The sequence below is a fragment of the Drosophila serrata genome, unplaced genomic scaffold (assembly GCF_035046125.1).
Source record: "Drosophila serrata isolate PLE 108 unplaced genomic scaffold, ASM3504612v1 contig_293, whole genome shotgun sequence".
NCBI classification, from domain to species: Eukaryota; Metazoa; Arthropoda; class Insecta; order Diptera; family Drosophilidae; genus Drosophila; species Drosophila serrata.
Window position 1 is genome coordinate 1192100 of NW_028257191.1, and position 9294 is coordinate 1201393.

General features: G+C 35.6%; 1 long non-coding RNA gene across 2 annotated transcripts; it reads left to right on the forward strand.

Moving 5' to 3' along the window:
• The first annotated feature begins 1129 nt into the window (after window positions 1–1129).
• Window positions 1130–3231, forward strand: LOC147643098 (uncharacterized). Of its 2 annotated transcripts, none has more exons than XR_015272589.1 (3): window positions 1130–1285; window positions 1430–2943; window positions 2998–3231. It is a non-coding gene; the product is annotated as an uncharacterized LOC147643098 (long non-coding RNA). The 2 variants fall into 2 exon arrangements; XR_015272588.1 differs by having other exon boundaries at window positions 1151–1285; window positions 1407–2943.
• Window positions 3232–9294: the final 6063 nt, after the last annotated feature.

Here is a 9294-nt window from a genome sequence, read left to right on the forward strand (position 1 = left end):
TGCTTGCGCAAGATGTCTGGAGTGAAGGCAATGTATATTTTCTGATATTGTCCCGCCTTAATCAGGATGCTCTGGAGCACTTATTTTATTTAATAAGAAGTAGAGGCGGTACAAACAACAATCCAATGGTGTTTGAGTTCAATGCCATAATTTCAAAGATGTTGTCAATGAAGGTTATCTCTTCTAAATGAACCACTGGAAACTGCGAGCCAGATGATGATGAAATGATCATTAATGCAGTTGAAAACGTAAATGAGGAACAGCCCGCCGATCTAAATGACCAAGAACAGGTGTATTATAAGGTATAGATATTTGTTTGTTATGGACAATATCGAAACCGCCACCCTTGCCATGAGCGTAGCAAGTGAAAACGCATTAAGATATTTTACAGGATTTGTGCTATTTAAATCACAACAGAAATTTAATTGCGATACCTGCAAGATGCTTACAAAAGATGAATTAGTAAATTTTGAGCAATCCGAACTATTTTTATTTAACAAAAATTACAAAAATACGAACAATAATTTGAAACTAAAAGCCCCACAGGACGATTTTTTGAACTTATTAAGCGGCATTATAATGTATTTCACACATTTTTTGAAGAATTTCCTCATTCTAGAAATATAAAAGACACATTAAAAATTAAATGTATTGCACAGGCAGAAACCGAAGAAAAATACTCAATGGTATTCGAAGGATAATGATTGTTATGAGCACAGAAAGCACATTTTAAATTATTTATTGCTCGTCCTGCTTCGGAAAAATTATGTGGGGGATCTTAAGTCGACTCTTTTGATGGCCCCATTGTTATTACAATGGCCTCTTCGTGGTGTTCCCTGGGTTACACCTATATGTATGTACGCAATGTATTTTATAATCGGCAGCAAATTCGAGCGGCGAAGTAATTTAAATAATATATGTATGTAAATTATCATGACAATATCAAACAATTCATTATATTGGAAATTAATAACAGAAACGCGAGCACAGCGCGAAGAAACGCACTCCTGCTCATTGTTCCGCGGTCGATCTGCGACTAGAGGCTTGTCAACACATCGATGTTTTCCGATGCATCGATGTTTTGGAAACGAATACTTAACATCGATACCTAATTTTAAGCATCGATTTTAACATCGATGTATTTGTCAAACATCGATGGCTTTTATGAAATTTTTCCCATCACTTATTTTCACAATAAGAAAGAGTGTTGAAAGGGTAAGTACCAAACACCATGGGGTGGTGTTAAAAACGACGTTGAAGAAAACGATGGACAAATTTCTAAAAAGTAAGTTTTAACGAGTGCCATGTGCTCATTCGTGTGTGTACATATACATGTACATACATACATATGTATGTATGATTGTGTATTCAGTATATTTTAGTTACTTTACTTTACTCTACATTAGCGGAATTCTTTTTGCTTTTATAGTTGGGGCAAATAAAAATGACGATTCAAAAGAAATGGAATCAAAGGAGAACATTGAGGAACCGCAAAACCGCCTGGGTAAGCGACGTAGGGCAGTTTCATTCAGTTTGTTTGGTCCCACTTTAAAAAATGTGCAGGCGGCCAAGAGGCTATATGCAATCATTGCTCGTCAAAGTTAAACACCAAGGGAAACACTACGAATCTATTGCATCACCTAAGAAGCATGCATAAGCATTACGATCAATCAACAAAGGGTGACCCTGAACCTGTTCCGAAAACCAATCTTACACTTTTTTTGAACAAAGAAAAATATTACGATCCGAGTTATAAAATACCCAATAAAAAGTTGTTTCGTTATGAGCTTCTTGACAAGAACTACAACAATATTAAAGAACATCTAAAATTAGTTTTGCAAGACGTATCCCATGTTTCTTTGACAGCAGATGGCTGGACATCAAAATCGTTAGACGGATATATGACTGTGACTTGTCATTTTATTAATGAAAGTTTTTAATTAGTCTCGGCGGTCTTGACAACACGTAAACTTTTGACGTCTACATATCATTCAGCAAAAAATATATCCAAAACATTGTTGGATGTGCTCACAGAATGGGATGTGACCAGAAAAGTTGTGTGCATCGTCATTGACAATGATGCAACGATGAAGAAGTCTTGCGAGTTGCTGCAAATAAAGAATTTGCCATGCTTTTCGCATACATTGAATTTAGTGGTTCAAGAAATGATAAATGATAAATGAAATACTATTCAAATGCAAACGTATAGTAAATTTCTTTAAATCAAGCACCATTGCAAATGCCAAATTAAAAGAGGAGCAAGATGTGGATAACCCCTTGGGTGTATTTCAAGAAGTGGCTACAAGGTGGAACAGCGCCTTTTTAATGAAGGAGCGCATTAAAATTCGGAACGCCTACATTGGTAAAGTACTTCTTTAATCTCCTAAAGCTCCAGTACCGTTGTCATCGGATGATATTGAAACTAAATCCGAGCTCATCGATGTTTTAAGACCATTCAATGATGCAACTTTGCACGTATCTGGAAATAAAACGGTATCTGTTTCACTGATAATTCCAATGATAGCCGAACTTCATCAAAAAATGAATAATCTTGGTAATAATGTTACATCTTTGGGTGCCATTGAAGCCTTAGAGCTACTTTCAAAACGCTTTCCTGAAAGATTTGCAGATGAAAAAAGAACAATACCCAGAATCGCCACTTTAATAGACTCTTGTTTTAAAAAATATGGATTCTTGCACGCTTTTAATGCTGATGAGGCTGCAAAGGCTCTAGAACAAGAAATATCCGATAAATTGTCCCAAATACCTTCAAAGACGCCTTCAACACCACCCGATCAACAAAAGCGAGCACGCTTATAGTTTTTGCCAACGAAGATTGCATCCAAGTCAAGCCCCAACAGAGCGGATGCCATAATTTTGCTCAGGCAATATTTGCTTAAAACAAATGCCGCCGAGTTTGTGGATCCTTTACAGTTTTGGAAGGTATTGCGAAAAATTACTATTAAATGCAAAAAATAATTATTTCCTCTATTTTAGAACACCGACGAAAAAGTTTTGAAATTAATTGTTAAAAAACATACATATGTGCGTTCCGGCAACTTCATGTGATTCGGAACATACAGTGGGGAGCAAAAGTGATTCCATTATCAACATTTTCATGTTTGAGGGCATGTAAAACTTAAACGAATGAAGTTAATGATCAAATCTTTTTTTTTTCTTGAATAACTTGTTTATTTGTTACAATTATGTGTATAAAGTGTAAGAGTAAAAGAATGAATGAAGTAGTAATAAAATAAAAACTAAAATTAACGGGATGTACTCAGTTTTGCACTTTTCATTATTTGCTCATTTTTTTGCTCTTCTTACATTCCTATCAGCAAATGATTAGAAGATTTACCGTTTAATGCATTTTGCATTTATTTATCGTCGTCAGAAATGAAAAAATAACTCTCTTCCACAAGTTTATAGTTCATTTGTGTAATTTGAAAGTTAGCCTATAACTATTTGCTGAACGATGAAGAAGCTGTCTCTGGATAAGGAAAAAAGTATTATCGCCCTGACTAAAAATGGGTGTTCGACACGCACTATTGCTAAGAAACTGCATATTAGCCAATCTGTGGTTGTCAAGGTGCAGAAACGGCAAAATGTTGGTTCTCAAAATAAGTTCACTGGCCGCTGTCGTCTTTTAAAGGACTCTGACGCTCGACTTATGATGTCGAAAATGCGAAAAAATAGACTTTTAACGCCAAAAGAAGCTTCAATAGAAATAAACAAAGGCGTAAGTCGATGGACTGCTGCAAGAGCCCTAGGTAGGATTGGTTACATCGCAGCAGTGAAGAAATCCAAGCCTGCTCTTTCCCAGAAAAATGTAAAGGCTCGACTGAATTTCGCAAAGGCACACAAAACCTGGTCAATAGAAGACTGGAAACGTGTTATCTGGTCGGATGAATAAAAATTTAATCGTTTTCAATCGGATGGAAAACAGTACTGTTGGCGGAGACCCGGTGATAAGCTTCAAAGGCACCATGTGAAGCAAACTGTTAAACATGAAGGCGGCAATATAATGGCCTGGGGATGTTTTTCGTATTGGAACGTTGGACCCTTGCACAAAATTGACGGGATTATGAGAAAGGAAGACTATTTAAGCATCTTGCAAACCCATCTTCCCAATTTTGTTAACAGTTGTGCGTACCCAGAGCAGGAAATAACTTTTCAGCAAGATGGGGATCCGAAGCACACTGCCAAAATTGTTAAGGAATGACTCGGAAAACAAAATTTTACGATGATGGAGTGGCCAGCGCAAAGTTCCGACCTCAATCCGATTGAAAACCTATGGTCAATCGTGAAGCGACGGCTCGGGCAGTACCAAACAGCCCCATCAAACTTGGACGATCTTTGGGGGCGTGTTGAAACGGAATGGAACAATATTCCGAAAGGAATTATTGAAAAATTAGTTGAAAGTATGCCAAAACGAATAAAAAGTGTGATAGACAATAGGGTCTCTGGACAAAATATTAATAATGAAATTATTTTGTATATTTCCTTAAATGGTGCAAAACTGAGTACGTGCCGCTTGTTTTTGTTTTTAAATTATTACTATTCTATCGTTTCTTTAATTACTTTTTTACTTATGCCTAAATGTTACAAATAAAATACTATTTAAAAATAAAAAAGCTTAAATTATTAACTTCATTCGTTCAAGTTTTACATGCCCTCAAACTTGAAAATGTTGGTCATGGAATCACTTTTGCTGTATGTTTAGCAAGGCAAAGCAGCTCATATCGGACCGAAGGTGCTCGCTAAAGCCTGCAGTAGTGGACAAATTACTATTCATCCATCGCAACATTGATCTCCTAAATGAAGTTTCTTGACTTGTTTAAATTGAATAAATTTTTGTTATATTCTTTTCAATTTGGTCAATGATTTTTTATTCCGTCCAGCAAATCAACATAATACATTACAGCTCGGGACACACTAAAGTATTTCTTAAATTGGTCCAAACAATAGTTTCTGGGAGTCGCTATATAATACTACTAACACCTAACCCAAACAGGCACGTGCCTGGTGTCATACGGGCCACTTGTATGTACTGACCTTAGTGCATCAACGTCCAAGAAAGAATAAAAAATATTATTTTATGTGAGGAGCAGATAACAGTGTCCCGACTACGTAGTATCTTAGAGACCCGGACGTGTTGGTACTCTTATTCCAAGAAAAGGACACACCCGTGTTTTTTTACAGCCGAACGCACAGTGGGCCAGTTGTCTCTGCTAGCGGAATAAAAGTCGAAATTAAATTGTTGAATATTAAGTTAAATTTTGTTTTATTTGCAGCAGCGCTGATCAATTGTGAGCTTTCAAAGTCGTCATATGTTTTCCACGTGCAGTCGCAAATTTTTGAGGTTAATCTTGAGTCGTCTTCAATATTTGAAAAAATACACAAATTGACGATATTTTATTAAAGTAACAATTGTTTTCATTAAACTAAGGTATGTACTAAGTGTAAATAATCTGTTCGTGATTCGTCTATGTATGTGTAGCTTATTAATGTGTAGTTATTAATATGCTTTTGAATTCATGATTTTTTAACGTTTTACTGTCTTCGTTGAACTGTAACTAATGTGATTCAATCGTAATCAAGCTAATTTTAGTATTTGTCAAAAGTGTAAGCCCCTGTAGTGTCAAAATGTCCCAAATGATAGCCAACTACGGCCAACTCTTAAGTCTATTGCACTTTATAGGTGGAATGTCAGTTCTTCGAAGAACTTTTTTTGACTTGTGGCTCAGCGAAAATGTAGCAGAAAAAATTTTTTGGTGCTTAGCGAGTATGTGTTGGGACAAATAATAAAAAGCAAATTATCTGAAGCTGAAGAACAAAATATTAAGAAAAAATTAAACAATTTTGCAAGCAGCCTGACAACAAAATGGAAATCTTGCCATTACAACAAAAAATTTGTTGAAAAGAAAAATCAGAAATGGCTCGATACGCCTCTGGTACTGAATAGTGTGACAACAACTGATATTGGCAGAGCAATGAAAAATTTTGGTGATCTGTGCCCGAAAGCGCGAAGCAAACTAGTATCGAACTTAGTTCAGGAATCCACTTGTGAACAGTTGTTAGTAGCAACCAGTAGCAGCTTGTACAAGTCTGGTATGCGCACTGCTTCAAAAATAGTTTGTTCATTAAATAATGATGAGAATTCTGGACATAACATAAAACAGTCATTGGAGACATCAAGGAATTTACCTATTCCTATTCCTTTCACTCTTGAAGAAGCTAGAGTTGGAAAAACATCGATGTTCGGTGACATCGATGTTTTCGATGTTTGAGAAGGAAAACATCGATTATAATCGATTATCGAAGTAAAAATAAATATTTTTTTTTTTTAATTTCAACATTTATTTATAGGAGATCATCTGCATTTTTGTTTAAAAACAAAAGTTTATCTACAGTTTTTGGTTTTAGACAGCTTCTGCGGTCACTAATTATTTGTCCGGCTTTGCTGAACGCCCTCTCGGATGCAGTTGATGTGGCTGGCACGCAAAGGTATTGCTTTGCAGTAGCTTTGAAAGGTGCCATTTCGTCAGGGCTCATCTATAACATAAATATTGGATTTTATATAAAATAAAAGTTTAAATTTAAAATACCTTATAAAAAGTTAATGGGTTGCTATCCTCAGGAGAGTTGGAAACGTCTAAGAATTGTCGCAGAGCTATAATAGAGTCTGCTCTGGCAGACTTCGTTTTTTCAGCAACTTTTTGTTGCAAAAAAGTAAACTGCCGGTTCTCCGGCTGTAGAGTTGGTGACTGCCAACACCACCAATAAACTCTATTAAAATTAAAGATAACAATGGATTAGTTTTTGTTAATAATATTCACATTAATTTTCACTTACCTTACCACGCGTTGATGCTTCTTCTTTTACCCGGTTGTAAGTGACGATAATCGATGTTGAAAAATAAAACATCGATATTGAAAAATTTTCGCCAACATCGATAGTATCGGTGTTGCATCGAGGTTTTTTCTAGCTCTAATCCAATGTCCGTCAAATTAGCGTCGAAATGGAACGGTGGGAAAACGGAACACGGAGGGGACCTTTAATGTTTAATTTAATTCGTAATTAGGGCACTAATTTGAATAAAATAAAGTTTCAAAATGCTAAAAAATGAATTTACTATTGTTTTATACTGAGTTTAAAAGTATTTGACAGTTGGATATATTAAAAAAAAGCATGTGAAAAATCATGTTTTCACGAATTTCTTAATATCTCGGCTAATCGAAAGCGTGCAGCAATACCCGATACGCCAAAAAAATGGACATTTATTCTAGTTTTTCCGTACCAAGTTTCAATTTTTTCAAACCGTCAGTTTTTGAGCAAATTGCTTTACAGTGATCTAACCTCGGGGTCGGCTCCATACAAAATAGGGCATCAAAAATGGTAAGGCATATAACTTCAATTTACGAACGCGTGCGCATATGCTTAGGCTTACTAGGGGAAGATTAAGGAATATTTGGTGAAAATTTCAATTGTTTTTAACCGTCAGATTTCGAGAAAATCGAATAACAGTGGGTGGTGTATTTGGGCTGATATCCAAGGCGCGAACTATGAAAATGGATCCAGATGGGAACCAGCAGAGAACCACTCGCTGAACCAGACCATGGAACCATGTTAAAAATAATACTAAATTAAATGAAAATAGCAATTTGTTGAATAAAATATTAAGAAAAGTGACTGACAATAAATAGAAGAGCCATTCAAAACAATTTAGTGTGATTTTCATCTAAATTAAGGAAAATTTATCTATTTTGTTATTTTTAGATTATTTTAGTGTATACCACGGCGGCATGTTATGCCGCTCCCCGACAACCAAAATCGACTCTAACTTTTACAAAAATCTTACTCTCTTAAATGAACGCGTGCAAACTTGCACGGTATCTTAAAAGATAGGGAAAAATATTCTCAAATTTCGAATTAAATCTTAATTCGATCTAACCGTCAGATTTTGAGAAATTCAAGTGTTTCTCTTTCCGATCTCATTCACAAACACTGGCTACATATCGATAGGGGCGCTTCCCACACCCTATCGATGAATAGCCCGCCAGAAAATATTCCTATTGGCCATTTAAACAATTGTATGAAATAATCATGCCATATGAATGGAATTGACATTCCAAGCATTTCAGTATTGTATTTATTATATATTGTAAATAATATATAAATTATATATTTCGATATATCGATAGGGCCGCTTCCCACGCCCTATCGATGAATAAGTCGGAATCTAAATTCCGGTAAATCCAAGTTTTTAAGAAGTGAGCACGCGTTCTAAAGTAAGCGCACAATATATTTTTTTAAATGTAGTTAAATTATTTTAATTTTTTTTTTCTTTTTCAGAACATGAATTTCTATTTTTTCGGCGGAAATCAGACTGGCGGTGATGGTGACGGCGGTCTCCCAGGACGAGGTGGTGGCGGTGGCGGTCGACGAGGTGGTGGCGACGGCGGTCGACGAGGTGGAGGCGGCGGAGTCCCTGGACGCGGTGGCCTTAACAGGCAACAACGCCAGGCATATGCCTTTAGAATATCCCAGAGCTACTCAAGGGACGACCACCGCCGTGTTCGGCTCGGCATAATGCAGGTGCTCCGCCCTTTGCCGGAACAGGAGCCTCCGTCGCAGGAGATACCGGCCGATGAAGAGCTGCATCAGCAACAACAGCAGCAGCCGGTGGAGGAGGAAGAGGGGCCAAAATAAAATAAATATTTATAATATAATAAATTTTAAAAACAAATTAATAAAAATAAAATGTCCCATTAAGTACATTTTAATTTAAATTATATAAATTTATGTTTAAAAGCAAAAAAGTAAAACCTGCTTTCATTTCATTCACCTATACATATTATATTTACAGTTATACATTCACAGATTTGCATTTTCCTCAATATCTAATAATTAATTGTATATTATTATTAATATTATTATATTTATTTATTATGACTCCTTCATAGCGTTGCAAGCGTCTGACTGAAATAATAATACTCTTCAAGGATGTAACAATTAATTTTAAAATTTTATTCTATAAATTAAATAAGATTAACTTTTACAAGGGGTCGCTATATTTAAAGTTTGACATATATTATATAAGTAATTTATATATACATATACAATGGCTTCTTTCAGTGTAACCAAACACCACAAAGTGAGACATATTTAAGCTAATATCTTCTCCAATGGGTTGCAAGAATAAGTTATTTAAGAATAACAAATTACAAATATAGTGTACTTTAAGTTCTTGGACGAAATAAGCTGTGACATGAAAAAAATGTCAGTATTTTC